A 12,176-nucleotide genomic window follows, 5' to 3' on the forward strand; every position below is an offset into this window, starting at 1 on the left:
TGGCATCATCCTCTTGTGTATGGTAGAACACCAGGGAGAAAATCAACAGTAAGGAAGAAAACTGCATGATTCCATTTTGTTCACCTTAATCAACTTTAGGCAGGAAAGCAGCCGTCATTAATGACAAAAATAACTGAATTTGAGGTCAGTTGAAAAACATGCTGACAGCCTATAAGCAGAATGAGCTACGATCTGATTTTAATCTCTATAATAAATTGATTCATTTTAAGCTCATGGTCTATCTCAATTTGCTGACAAATAGATTTGGGCAAGCTTCCACTGAAGACAAATGCACTAGTTACACAAACACACATAAACACAAGAACGACATGCACACACACACTGTGAGACTGTCCCAGGGCCATGAATAATGCAGACGTAGTGTTGTGTGGTGGTTAGTATTCTGTGTGTGTGTGTGTGTCAAGGTGTGGTGGTTAGTATTCGTGTGTGTGTGTGTGTGTCAAGGTCAGTTTGTCTCTCTCCTGTTACCCCTTTAATTCCTCTAATTCATCTTCCCTAGTTATATCAGCTGCTTGTGGAGGAGAGGGAGAGCAAGTTTATGGATTGAACACATTACTGAGGGTATGAGAGGACAAGAAGGTGCACACTGGACTGTCACAGGCACACACACACATTTGGAAGTAGAAAAGCGTTCTGGCATAAACGAAGGATGCTGTTCCACTCCCTCCCTCTCTTCAGTCTCACTGTCCGCCTACCTCCATATGCTCAGACGACACACAGAGAGAGAGAGAGAGAGACAGGTGGTGGTAGTAACTAAACAGATAAGAAGGAGATAAAAGTCTATTGTTATTTTTCCTCCTCTATCTGTCTGTCTGGTCAGAGGAGAGAGGGAGGGTGTGGACCAGTGAATCTGGCCTGCCATGACAATATCTGTGGTCCCTCACGTTAACACATTTCACCTCAACAACTGTGTGTGTGTGTGTGTGTGTGTGCTTGCCTGTGTGGTTGTGTGTGTGTGTGTGTGTGCTTGTGGTGTTGGTGTGTGTGTGTGTGTGTGTGTGTGTGTGTGTGTGTGTGTGTGTGTGTACCTGTATAGCAAGAGCACGTGCCACCACAGCCCTCAGGTACTGCATGGGTTCCTCTGGCCCTCCCACTTATTCTGCCAGCTCAGCGGACACTGCAGAGACAGACAGACAGAGAGATGAACATACACAGAGAGAGAATCAGATTCATATTAAAGGTGGGAGAGCAGTGAGTGATGGACTGACAGAGGAGAGAGAGAACAGGATTCCATTTTTTCCTGCTGCTGCTCTTGATGTGTGTGTGTGTGTGTGTGTGTGTGTGTGTGTGTGTGTGTGTGTGTGTGTGTGTGTGTGGTGTGTGTCGGTGTGTGTGTTCTAAAATGAAGGGCTCACTTTCCAGAGCTTTAACTCCCAGAGCAGGTTAGGAGTAGCAGGTCTTATTCCATATGCTATTAGGAAGAGATCAAAGCTGTGCCCCCTAGAGACTACACTCTCACACACACACACCACTCTAACTCTAGTGTTTCTCTGGCTTAGAGTCTTTAGCAGAGCTAAACGGCTGCCTGTCAGTCTCTGCTCTCCTCTACCCAGCTCAGCCTAGCCCAGCCCAGCCCAGCCTAGCTCACAGTAAGGACCAGAGAGCAAGAGCGAGAGAGAGAGGAGAGTGAGGCGAGAAAGACAGAGGAGAGAGAGAGGGAGAGAGAGCAGAGAGAGAGAGAGAGAGAGAGAGAGAGAGAGAGAGAGAGAAAGTTGATGAGGAGTTGATGAATTAGTCTCCTGAGTGGCGCAGTGGTCTAAGGCACTGCATCGCAGTGCTAGCTGTGCCACTAGAGATCCTGGTTCGAATCCAGGCTCTGTCGTAGCCGGCCGTGACCGGGAGACCCATGGGGCGCGCGCAATTGGCCCAAGTCGTCCAGGGTAGGGGAGGGAATGGCCGGCAGGGATGTAGCTCAGTTGATAGAGCATGGTGTTTGCAACGCCAGGGTTGTGGGTTCGATTCCCACAGGGTGAAAAAAATATATAAGGATGTAAGTCGCTCTGGATAAGAGCGTCTGCTAAATGACGTAAATGTAATGTAAATGAATTGAATTGAGAGAAAGAAAGAAAGAGAGAGAGACACAGACAGAGAGAGACATAGAGAGAGAGAGAGAGAAAGAGGGATGACAGCATTTAAGGCAGCTCTCACAGGATTATGGGAAGGGGAGGGAGAGGCGGCAAACAGCCAAATCTATCCCCCTCCTCTCTCCTCCTCCCTTCCTTCCTCCCTATCTGCCTCTCCCTCCTTTCCTCTCTCCTTAACCCAGCCTTCAAGGTGTCCAAATCACTAAAGGAGGGGTGAGAGTGTGTGGAGAGCACATGGGAGGGAGGGGGTGAGTGTGTGTGTGAGAGTGTGTTTTTGGAACAGTAACGTCAAAGTGTATCTCTTCACTAATGTTGTCTGTGGGATCAAAGTAGAGGTGGGGCAGGGGAAATGACTCCAACTGGCAACTCTGCTCCTCCAATCACAGAAGAGAATTTTAAAATAATCAAGCGCCTTCGAGTCAAACAGGGGCCGTCTCATCATCAGACCCATCCAGCAGTCTCAGTCCCGCAGAACAGATAACAAGAACAGAGAGAAGACCAGAAGGAAGGAGAGATTAGAAAGAGGGAAGGAGAGATAAGAAAGAGGGAAGGAGAGAGTTAAGAAAGAGGGAAGGAGAGATTAGAAAGAGGGCTCCTGAGTGGCGCAGCGGTCTAAGGCACTACAGCTCAGTGCTAGGCGTCACTACAGACCCTGGATTTCCTATTCCGCGGTATCACAATCGGGCCATAATTGGGGTCCCATAGGGAGCGCACAATTTGCCCAAGCGGAGTGTCTTCATTGTAAATAAGAATTATTCTTAACTGACTTGCCTAGTTAAATAAAGGTTAAAAAAAAAAAAAAAAGGGGAAAAAAGAGGGAAGGAAAGATAAGAAAGAGGGAAAGAGTGATGGGGAAGGAGAGATAAGAAAGAGGGAAGGAGAGATAAGAAAGAGGGAAGGAGAGATAAGAAAGAGGAAGGAGAGATAAGAAAGAGGGAAGGAGAGATTAGAAAGAGGGCTCCTGAGTGGCGCAGCGGTCTAAGGCACTGCAGCTCAGTGCTAGAGGCGTCACTACAGACCCTGGTTCTATTCCAGGCTGTATCCCAATCGGGCCATAATTTGGGAGTCCCATAGGGAGGCGCACAATTTGCCCAGCGGGGGTAGGTCTTCATTGTAAATAAGAATCTATTCTTAACTGACTTGCCTAGTTAAATAAAGGTTTTAAAAAAAAAGAAGGAAAAAAGAGAAGGAGAGATAAGAGAGGGAAGAGTGATGGGAAAAGGGAAGGAGAGGGAGAGATAAGAAAGAGGGAAGGAGAGGAAGGAGAGATAAGAAAGGGAAGGAGAGATAAGAAATAGGGAAAGAGATGGGAGAGATAAGAAAGAGGGAAAGAGAGATGGGAAAGAGAGAAGAAAGAGGGAAGGAGAGGGAAGGAGGGGAAAAGGGGGAAGGAGAGATAAGAAGAGAGATAAGAAAGAGGGAAAGAGAGATAAGAAAGAGGGAAGGAGAGATAAGAAAAAATCGAGCACACAAACATGCAAACATTGGGCAGTAGAATGGCCTTACTGAAGAGGTCAGTGACTTTCAACGTGGCACTGTTTCCAACAAGTCAGTTCTTCACATTTCTGCCCTGCTAGAGCTGCCCCGGTCAACTGTAAGTGCTGTTATTTGAAGTGGAAACGTCTAGGAGCAACAAAGGCACAGCCGCGAAGTGGTAGGCCACACAAGCTCACAGAACAGGACCGCTGGGTGCTGAAGGGCGTAGCGCATAATAATCGTCTGTCCTTGGTCGCAACACTCACACTCCCGCCATTGGACTCTGGAGCAGGAAACGTATTATCTGGAGTGATGAATCACGCTTCACTATCTGGCAGTCCGATGGACTAATCTGTGTTTGACGGATGCCAGGAGAACGCTACCTGCCCCAATGCATAGTGCCAACTGTAAAGTCTGGTGGAGGAGGAATAATGGTCTGGGGCTGTTTTTTCATGGTTTGGGCTAGGCCCCTCGGAGTTCCAGTGAAAGGAAATCTTAACGCTACAGCATTCTAGACAATTCTGTGCTTCCAACTTTGGGGCAACAGTTTGGGGAAGGCCCTTTCCTGTTTCAGCATGACACTGCCCCCATGCACAAAGCGAGGTCCATACAGAAATGGTTTGTCGAGATCGGTGTTGAAGAACTTGACGGCCTGCACAAAGCCCTGACCTCAACCCCATCGAACACCTTTGGGATGAATTTGTACCGATCCCGGCAGTCTGAGTCGGGTCCTGTCTGGTGACTAGTTTTTCCTGTTCGTGATCTCCCAGTTTCCCGCGAGGGTTCGGGAACGCTCGCGGGAGCTCTCTTGTTTTCCGCACCTGCATCCCATCAGCAATCTGCACACCTGGTCCTGATCATCACCCTTCTTGAGGCTCTGGCCAAACATCCAGTTCCTGCCGGATCGTTAGCCATGAACAGTAGGTTTATCAGAGTATCAGTCCTAGAGCTTCTAGCGTTAGTTTTGTTGTTTTGTACCTTGTTGGTTTATTGTTGACTTACCTCCGTTTTTGTTCCATCTCCAGTCACTCGTCCGAACCCTCACCCTACCTCTGCCTGATGGTGGCGGCTGCCGAGCCATCATTGGACCAACCACTGCACCCTCAACAACTCATCCCACGCCGCCCGCTCTGTTCCCTGGATTATCCTGCACCTTTTGAATCTGTAATAAACCCTCACCTTCGTTCAACTCTCTCCTTGTCCTGGTCTGCTTCTGGGTTCTGTCTGAGGGAACCGTGACAGAACGATCCGGCCAGTAATGAACCCAGCGGACCTGGACTCTGTTCGCCATGCCATTACCCATCAGGAGAAGATGTTGGGCCATCATAGCACGGTACTACAGGAGATCGCGTTGTCAGTTCGAACCTTTCTACCGGTCTGACGGAGGTCCAGAACCAACGCAAGTTTCCGGTGGAGGATCCACTACGGTTTCACCCATCTCGCCTGCCGCTTCTGGAGCTGTGTCCTTCCGTGAGCCCGAGGTTCCGACGCCGGATAGATATGAGGGGAGCTGGGGAAGATGCCGTTCCTTCCTTATGCAGTGTGGATTAGTGTTCGATCTACAGCCCTACTCTTATGCCACAGACAAGGCTAGGATAGCCTTTGTGATTGCGTTGCTGCGTGGTCGGCGCTGGGTGGGCTTCAGCCGTTTGGGAACGACAAGACCCCTGCATGGCTTCATACCAGGGGTTCACGGCCGAGATGAGGAAGCTCTTCGACCATTCCGTCCGAGGGAGGACGCAGCTAGGCGCCTGTCGCTTCACCAAGGAACTCGTAGCGTGGCCGACTTCGTGATCGAGTTCAAGACGTTGGCGGTGGAGAGTGGGTGGAACAGGAGTCTCTGCAAGCGGCCTTTTTACCAGGGTCTGTCGGAGCAGCTCAAGGATGAGTTGATCTCCTATCCGGAGCCTAGTGACCTGGACAGCTTGGTAGCCTTTGTCTATTCGGGTGGATAATCGAGTCCGAGAGCGAAGGAGGAGAAGCAATGGGGTCCGTCCAATCGATCAGCTTCTCGGGTTCCCAGTCGGGTCGGGTGGTGGACCAGAACACGTCGATCATTCTCCACCACAATGGATTTAAGTGGAGAGGTCCTCTCTCCCGATTCTGAACCCCATGCAAGTGGGGCGGCACGGGTTAACCAAGGAGGAGCGTCAACATAGACGTAAGACCAACTGCTGCCTCTACTGTGGTAGCTCGGGACATTACATCTCCACTTGTTCCCGGCGGTCGTCAATCTGGCCGGCTCGCTAAAGTTGGGAGGACTTTTAGGAGCCAGTTTCAACCTCTCAGTACCTCTGTCAGACCCCGTTTCCCGGCTACCCTTGTGAACAGGAATCAGAGCTTAGCGCTTTAACGCTTTTATCGGTTCAGGTGCCGATGGAAGCTTTCTTGATGCCGAGTTGTTTGGAACAGCTTCGGGGCTTTCCAAGGAGCAATTGCCGGAAGCCATTGAAGCGACCACTCTGAACGGCAGTAGTCTGGCACGTATCACGAATGAGGACTGAACCGGTTAAGATGCGGTTGTCGGGAATCATTCTGAGATGATTTCATTCTTCATTCTGCCGTCTTCCCATGTTCCCTCTGGTCCTTGGATACCCCTGGCTGAGGAACACAATCCCACGTTCGTTGGAGAGACGGGCAAGGTAACGAGTTGGAGCCTTGATTGTCATGCTAACTGTCTCAAGACTGCCTGCCCCCCATTCGGTTCCCAGTCAGGTGATTGAGGCTAAACCCCCAGATTTGTCCCTGGTTCCCGAGACATATCACGATTTGGGGGAAGTTTTCAGTAAGCAGAAGGCTCTGTCACTCCCTCCCCACCGACCATATGATTGTGCCATCAACCTGGTTCCTGGAGCTGTCTACCCCAAGGCGGAAGGTTATACAGTATCTCCCGACCTGAACGTGAGGCGTTGGAGACCTACATCAGGGGAGTCCCTAGCTGCTGGTCTCGTTCGTCCTCGTCATCACCCCTGGGGCAGGATTCTTCTTTGTGGGTAAGAAGGATGGCTCCTCTTCGACCGTGTATTGATTATCGGGGTTGAATGACATCACGGTCAAGAACAAGTATCCCCTGCCCTTGATGAGTTCTGCCTTCGACTCCTTACAGGGTGCTACGGTGTTCACCAAGCTAGACCTTCACAATGCGTATCACCTGGTCCGGATCAGAGAGGGGACGAGTGGTTGACGGGTTTCAATACACGGTGGGTCGCCCGGTATCAGGTGATGCCGTTTGGACTGACCAATGCTCCAGCGGTATTCCAGAGTATGGTGAACGACGTCCTGAGAGATATGATCGGTCTCTTTGTGTTTGTTTACCTGGATGACATTCTGATCTTCTCGAAGGAACCTTCCGACCACGTCCAGCATGTCCGGCAGGTTCTGCAGCGATTGTTGGAGAATCGCCTGTTCGTGAAGGCCGAGAAGTGCGAGTTTCACGCCCACCACGACATCCTTTCTCGGGTACATCATCTCCAGGGAGAGATTAGGATGGACCAGGAGAAGGTTAGAGCGGTTCTGAATGGGCCCAGCCCGGTACGAGATTGCAGCTCCAGAGATTTTTGGGGTTTGCGAATTTCTACCGCAGATTCATCCGGGATTACAGCCGTGTGGCCGCTCCATTAACTGCCTTGACTTCCGTATCAGGACCTTCAAGTGGAATCCGGAGGCGGATCGAGCGTTTCTGGATTTGAAGAGGCGATTCACCAACGCACCGATTCTCTCTCAACCGGACACGGCCCGTCAGTTCGTCGTTGAAGTGGACAGCGTCTGATGTGGGAGTTGGCGCCATCCTGTCGCAGCGATGCTCCACGGACAGTAAACTCCATCCCCTGCGCCTACTACTCTCGTCGCCTTTCGCCCTGCGGAGAGGAATTACGATGTGGGTAACCTGGGAGCTTCTCGCGGTGAAACTTGCCTTGAGGAGTGGCGCCACTGGTTTGAGGGGCGGAGCAAACCGTTTATTGTCTGGACTGACCACAAGAATCTTGCTTACGTGCAATCGGCTAAACGTCTCAACTCCCGTCCAGGCCAGGTGGGCGTTGTTTTTCGGACGATTCAAGTTTTCCTGGACGTTCCGACCTGGATCTAAGAGACGGCAAGGCGGACGCCTTGTCCCGGATGTTCTCCAAGACGGAGGAGTGGGTCCAAGACCGAGACAATTCTCCCCGGAACTGCGTCGTGGGAGCAGTTATGTGGAAGATTGAGGAGGAGGTGCTGGCGGCCCTTCGGACTCAGCCCGGTCCCGGCAACGGTCCACCCGGTCGGTTGTTTGTGCCTGAGTCGGTTCGCCCTGCTGTCCTCAAATGGTCCCACGCCAGTAAGATGGCTTGTCACCCTGGCGTGGCTCGGACAATGGCGTTTCTTCGCAGACGTTTTTGGTGGCCTGCCATGGCCGAGGATACTCGGGGTTTGTTGCTGCCTGTCCAGTGTGTGCGAGAATAAGAGTACCAATCGGCCCAGCTCTGGACTACTTCACCCCCCTTCCTATTCCCGGCGACCATGGTCGCATCTGGCCCTGGACTTCGTCACTGGGTTGCCCGCTTCTGAGGGGAACACGGTCGTTCTGACTATCGTGGACAGATTCAGCAAGTTCGCCCACTTTGTGCCAAGTGCCAGGCTTCCCTCTGCCTCGGAGCGTCGAGATCCTGGTTAGGGAGGTTTTCAGGGTCCACGGTTTGCCCATGTGATATCGTTTCCGACCGTGGCCCTCAGTTTACTCTCTGCTGTCTGGAAGTCCTTCTGTTTGGCCATTGGAGCTACAGTCAGTCTCACATCTGGTTTTCACCCCCAATCCAATGGTCAGGCGGAGAGTAGGAGCCAACCAGAAGATGGAATCACGCTACGCTGTCTGGTCTCTTCCAACCCCCACCTCCTGGGTCTCTCAGTTGCCTTGGGTTGAGTATGCCCACAATACTCTCTACATCTGCCACTGGGATGTCTCCTTCCAGTGCCTGTATGGCTACCAACCTCCCTTGTTCCCTTCTCAGGAGAAGGAGCTCTCAGTGCCTTCTGTTCAGGCCCATATTCGTTGCCACCGGACCTGGCATCGGGCCAGAAAGGCACTCCTTAGAGTTTCGGACCGGTATCAGCTCCAGGCGAATCGTCGCCGGATCCCGCTCCCACCTACACCATCGGAGATAGGGTCTGGTTGGCCACACGGGATCTTCCTTTACGGACTGAGTCTAGGAAGTTGTTACCGGCAGTTCATTGGTCCGTTTGTGGTGGAGAAGGTGATCAATCCAGTGGCAGTTCGACTCAAACTACCGAGGGACGCTCAGAGTCCATCCCACCTTTCATGTCTCCTGCCTCAAGCCTGTCTTCCTCAGTCCTCTGTTGCCTCCTCCGCCTCCTCCTCCTCCTCCTCGGATGATCGGAGGTGGTCCTGCCCACGGTGCGTCGCATCATGGATTCCAGACGGCGGCCGGGGGTTTCCAGTATCTCGTGGACTGGGAGGGGTATGGTCCTGAAGAGAGGAGTTGGATTCCGCGGCGACAGGTCCTAGATGCTGACCTCATCAGTGATTTCTACCGCCTCCATCCTGGCGCTCGAGAGGTCCGCCCGGTGGCGTTGGCCGGAGGGGGTACTGTAACGATCCCGGCAGTCTGAGTCGGGTCCTGTCTGGTGACTAGTTTTTCCTGTTCGTGATCTCCAGTTTCCCGAGGGTTCGGGAACAGCTCGCGGGAGCTCTCTTGTTTTCCGCACCTGCATCCCATCAGCAATCTGCACACCTGGTCCTGATCATCACCCTTCTTAGGCTCTGGCCAAACATCCAGTTCCTGCCGGATGCGTTAGCCATGAACAGTAGGTTTATCAGAGTATCAGTCCTAGAGCTTCTAAGCGTTAGTTTTGTTGTTTTGTACCTTGTTGGTTTATTGTTGACTTACCTCCGTTTTTGTTCCATCTCCAGTCACTCGTCCGGAACCCTCACCCCTACCTCTGCCTGATGGTCGGCGGCTGCCCGAGCCATCATTGGACCAACCACTGCACCCTCAACAACTCATCCACGCCGCCTCGCTCTGTTCCCTGGATTATCCTGCACCTTTTTTGAATCTGTAATAAACCCTCACCTTCGTTCAACTCTCCTTGTCCTGGTCTGCTTCTGGGTTCTGTCTGAGGGAACCGTGACAGAATTGGAACACCGACTGCGAGCCAGGCTTAATCGCCCAACATCAGTGCCCGACCTCACTAATGCTCTTGTGGCTGAATGGAAGCAAGTCCCCGCAGAAATGTTCCAACATCTAGTGTAAAGCGTTCCCAAGAAAGAGTGGAGGCTGTTATAGCAGCAAAGGGGGGACCAACTCCATATTAATGCCCATGATTTTGGAATGAGATGTTCGACGAGCATGTTGGTCATGTTGTGTATTTCCTTAAATATCCTGTGTTGTGTGGTTATTATTTTCCCCAGGTACTGCTGGGAAATTACACTGGTCACTCAAAACATTTATAAAGTATTTATGAAGCATTTAATAGCGCTCACTTTAGATTAGGGGCTGCAAAAAATACTTACTAATGATTAGTAAATGGTATATAAATGTGGGAGTAATGATTAACGCATGGTGAACGCTCACTTTATAAATGCCTTATAAATGGTTTATTACGGAACATTACCGAAGGGCTGTGATGGTCTGATGCCGCCCATGGGATTAGTTAATGGCGCCCGGAGAAGATGGCTTGCCGTTTACAGCCCTCTAACCAATTGTACTATTATGTGTGTTTTTCGCATTATTTGTAATTTATTCTGTACATAATGTTTCTGCCACCGTCTCTTATGACCAAAAGAGCTTCTGGATAACAGGACAGCGATTACTCACCTCGTATTGGACAAAGATTTTTTCGTCAATGAGTCGGACGCGAAGGATATTCTACAGACACCCGATAAGGCCCAAATCCCTATCATTTGCATGAGAAAGAGACAGAGATATCGTGGACATAGGTCAGGGTGCCTTGTAAGGATCCGACTGGCGAGCGAGTAAACTGCCTCTTCCATCAATCCAATGTTCAATCATTTGAAAATAAATTGGACTACCTAAGATTAGGTTATCCTACCAACGGGACATTAACAACTGTAATATCTTATGTTTCACCGAGTCGTGGCTGAACGACGACATGGATAACATACAGCTGGTGGGATATACGCTACATCGGCAGGATAGAACGGCTGACTCCGGTAAGACAAGGGTATGTATATTTGTAAACAACAGCTGAAATCTAATACTAAGGAAGTCTCGAGGTTTTGCTCGCCTGAGGTAAAGTATCTCATGATAAGCTGTAGACCACTATTTACCAAGAGAGTTTTCATCTATATTTTCGTAGCTGTCTATTTACCACCACAAACCGATGCTGGCACTAAGATTGCACTCAATGAGCTGTATAAGGCCATAAGTACACAGGAAAACGCTCATCCAGAGGCAGCGCTCCTAGTCCGGGGACTTTAATGCAGGGAAACTTAAATCCGTTCTACCTAATTTCTACCAGCATGTTAAATGTGCAACCAGAGGAAAAAAATTACTCTAGACCACCTTTACTCCACACACAGAGACGCATACAAAGCTCTCCCTCGCCCTCCATTTGGCAAATCTGACCATAACTCTATCTTCCTGATTCCTGCTTATAAGCAAAAACTAAAGCAGGAAGCACCAGTGACTCGGTTAATAAGGAAGTGGTCAGATGACGCCAGATGCTAAGGCTACAGGACTGATTTGCTAGCAGAGACTGGAATATGTTCCGGGATTCTTCCGATAGCAATGAGGAGTACACCAAGCAGTCAGTCACTGGCTTCATCAATAAGTGCATCGATGACGTCGTCCCCACAGTGACCGTACATATACCTCAACCAGAAGCCATGGATTACAGGCAACATCCGCACTGAGCTAAAGGGTAGAGCTGCCGCTTTCAAGGAGCGGGACTCTAACCCGGACGTTAAAGAAATCGCTATGCCCTCGACGAACATCAACGGCAAAGAGTCAATAAAGGACTAAGATTGAATCGCACTACACCGGTTCTGACGCTCGTCGGATGTGGCAGGGCTTGAAAACTATTACAGACAACAATGGGAAGCACAGTCGCGAGCTGCCCAGTGACACAAGCCTACCAGACGAGCTAAATCACTTCTATGCTCGCTTCGATGCAAGCAACACTGAAGCACGCATGAGAGCATCAGCTGTTCTGGATGATTCTATGTGATCACGCTCTCCGTAGCGTTTCGAGTAAGACTTTTAAGCAGGTCAACATTCACAAGGCCGCAGGGCCAGACGGATAACCAGGAGTGTACTCCGAGCATGCGCTGACCAACTCGGGAAGTGCTTCACTGACATTTTCAACATGCTTCCCAGACAGTCTGTAATACCAACATGTTTCAAGCAGACCACCATAGTCCATGTGCCCAAGAACACTAAGATAACTTGCCTAAATGACACCTACCCGTAGCACTCACGTCTGTAGCCATGAAGTGCTTTGAAATGCTGGTCATGGCTCACATCAACACCATTATCCCAGAAACCCTAGACCCACTCCAATTTGCATACCACCCCAACAGATACACAGATGATGCAATCTCTATTGCACTCCCACACTGCCCCTTTCCCATCTGCACAAGAG

General features: G+C 50.4%; 1 pseudogene; it reads right to left on the reverse strand.

Annotated features, from left to right (window-relative positions):
• LOC123484662 overlaps window positions 1-12,176 on the reverse strand; it is a 171,646-nt pseudogene that overhangs the window by 2,178 nt on the left and 157,292 nt on the right.

This window comes from Coregonus clupeaformis, unplaced genomic scaffold, assembly GCF_020615455.1.
Source record: "Coregonus clupeaformis isolate EN_2021a unplaced genomic scaffold, ASM2061545v1 scaf0401, whole genome shotgun sequence".
NCBI classification, from domain to species: domain Eukaryota; kingdom Metazoa; phylum Chordata; class Actinopteri; order Salmoniformes; family Salmonidae; genus Coregonus; species Coregonus clupeaformis.